The sequence below is a fragment of the Ipomoea nil genome, unplaced genomic scaffold, assembly GCF_001879475.1.
Source record: "Ipomoea nil cultivar Tokyo-kokei standard unplaced genomic scaffold, Asagao_1.1 scaffold2117, whole genome shotgun sequence".
NCBI classification, from domain to species: Eukaryota; Viridiplantae; Streptophyta; class Magnoliopsida; order Solanales; family Convolvulaceae; genus Ipomoea; species Ipomoea nil.
In genome coordinates this window covers 160614-163732 of record NW_017618545.1, presented here as the reverse complement: position 1 = coordinate 163732, position 3119 = coordinate 160614, and the positions used below count along the sequence as shown (strand labels likewise).

At 36.4% G+C, this 3119-nt stretch overlaps 1 long non-coding RNA gene across 1 annotated transcript; it reads left to right on the top strand.

Moving 5' to 3' along the window:
• The first annotated feature begins 1003 nt into the window (after positions 1 to 1003).
• LOC109148505 lies at positions 1004 to 2697 on the top strand. Its single transcript, XR_002048812.1, has 3 exons — positions 1004 to 1205; positions 2356 to 2619; positions 2653 to 2697. It is a non-coding gene; the product is annotated as an uncharacterized LOC109148505 (long non-coding RNA).
• Positions 2698 to 3119: the final 422 nt, after the last annotated feature.

Here is a 3119-nt window from a genome sequence, read left to right as displayed (position 1 = left end):
AGGGAAAATGACACTTTTTCCCCCTGAGTTATATATCTATAGCATTTTTTCCCCCTAAATTATTGGAGTGGCTGTTTTTTCCCTTGAAATATTAAATGGACATATTTACCCTTAAACTAAATATTTAATTTATTTTTTTCTCCAACAAATTATGACCATAATTTGGTTCAAACTAAACAAACACTATAGCAACCAAACCGAAATATTCCAATTACAATTTAGAATCAAAATTCGATATTTAGAGTTTATTAAAATCGTGAACCGGAACGGACGGTTCATGTTCCGAACTGAAAAAATAAAATACATTTATTGTTGAATTTAGACTATTTTAAAATAAAAAATAAAATTTTAAAATAAAGACGGTTCAAAATCGCGAATCAGATCCGGAACCGCCGGTTCACGGTTCAAGATTCAATTTTTTTGATACATAATTTTAATAAATTGACATTTAAATATTGGGTTCTAGATCTGAATTATAACCGTAAACTATTAATTCGATTGCTTTAGTATCCGGTTCAATTCAAACCGAACCATGGTCATCCCTACGTATACGCAATAATTTGTTGGAGTAGTAAAATAAATAAAATGTTTACTTTAAGGGTATAAATGTCAATTTAATATATTAGGGGGGAAAAAGCACCACTTTTAAAATAATTGAGGGGACTAATGTGCTTACCTAAATAATTGAGAGGAAAAAAATGCTATAAGTATATAACTCAGGGATAAAAAGTGTCATTTTTCCTACATTTAATTTAATTTTAAAATGTGTATAGATAGAAATCATTAAATTATATATATATATGTTTAACATAGATATATTTTTACATATCAGGCCTACATTAATATTCAAGTATAATAAATTAATTATGAGCCCAAAAGAAAAAAAATATCAGGCCTCATATAAGAACTGATACCTGCCTACTGTTAATAGCCCATAACCCGAACCCATTAGACCAAATATATAAACGAAAAGCTAAACCCTAATTCACTAAGGTCATCGATTCGTCTCCCTAAATCTGAGCTGCGCTCCTCCTTCTCTCTAAACCATCAGTAAATAAAACGTAGATCGCGTATGTAGATGTACGGTTCTACCACTACTTTCTACTTTGCGATTTCTGAAATTGTTTCCCCTCAAAATTCCAATCTGAAATTTGTGTTTATCGGCGGCAGATCTGTTGATTCAATGAACAGATCTTTAAATAAAGGTGTGTTTGGAAACCTGGAAAATGAGTTCTGGAAATCATTTTTCAAGTTTTCACTGTTTGGATGTGCCTGGAAAATCAAGTCAACGGAAATCATTTTCCGTTGACTTTGGAAAATAGGCTTGTTTTGGAGGAAAATGACTTCCCATTTTTTTGGGGAAGTCATTTTCCAACTTTTACACCAACATCACACCATCACCAACATCATCAACACCATACCACCACCACCACCGCTGCTACCACAGTCGCCACCACCACCACCACTACCGGCGCCGTCGTCGCCGCCGCCACCACCATACCACCGCAACCAGCCACCACCACCACCACCGTACCACCGCTGCCGCCACCACCACCATACCACCGCAGCCACCACCACCAGCATCACACCACCGCCGCCACCACCACGACCATACCACCGCCGCCACCACCACCACCACCATACCACGCAATCACCATCGCCGCCACCACCACCACCACTATACCACCGTCGCCGCCACCACCACCACTACCGCCGTCGCCGCCACCACCACCATACCACCGCAATCACCGTCGCCACCATCACCACCACCATACCACCGCTGCCGCCGCCGCCACCACTACCACCGCCGGCGCCGCCACCACCACCATATCACCGCAACCACCGTCGCCGCCACCACCACCACCATACCACCGCTGCCGCCACCACCACCATACTACCACCACCACCACACCACCAATATCACACCACCGCCACCACCACCACCACCATAGCACTGCAACCACCGTCACCACACCACCACCACCACCACTGCCACCAGTTATTATTATTATTATTATTATTATTATTATTATTATTATTATTATTATTGTATAACAAATAACACCACTACCACCACCATAATATTTTTGATATATTATTAGTTTTTTTTATTATATTTAAAATTATTATTATTATTATATATTATTATACATGTTGTAATATTCTAAATAAAATAATTAAAATGTTTAATTATACAATTCTACTCATTTTCCAGAAAATGAACCAAACACACAAAAACAGTTTTCCAGAATGCAACCAAACACTGGAAAGGAAAATATTTTCCGGAAAATGACTCATTTTCCAGAAAACATTTTCCAGAAGTCATTTTCCTACTTTCCAAACGGACCCTAAAAGGTGTCAAAAACTGATCTATACCGTCTTCTATCACTGACCGGTATTGCTGTGTTAAAGATAAGTCGATTCTTCATTATATTTTAATTTTTTAAATATGTATTTTCATTTTTTTTTTTTGCAATTTTGTGTTTATTTCGTAGGTTTGTATTACAAAAATAATATAATGCCTACAAATTGGCAATTTTTGTTATCGGTTAGGTCAAATTCTGACAAAATAGTAGCTAGATGTAAAATTGTATTACTTCATTTTATTCGTATATATGTGTTTGTGTACATATATGTACATATGTATATAAGGTTAGTGAATTCTGCATGCATCATTCTCATATATATAATAATAATAGAGTTAATACCCAAAATCGTCCTCGACTATAGTGGTTTTTCTCAATTTCGTCCTAAACGATTTTGGTGACCTAATATCGTCCCAGACTTTTGTGTTTCGCTCAATTTAGTCCTCCATTTGTTATTCCGTCAAATTGGTGTTAAATAAAGGGACAATTCAATAATGTCAATATTGATCTCTCTTTACTTTCAACTTGTGAAGTGTGAAATTCCTCTTTCTTGTACGAATTACACTCAGAATTACTCCCGGATCTGCAAATCAAATTTTATATTCGCAGTTTTAGGAGTAATTTTGGGAGTAATTCGTAAAAAAAAAAAGGGATTTCGCAGTTCACATGTCCCTGAGTAAAGATATGCCAATATTAAAATTACTGAATTGTCTATTTATTTAACACCAAATGGACAGAATAACAAATGAGGGA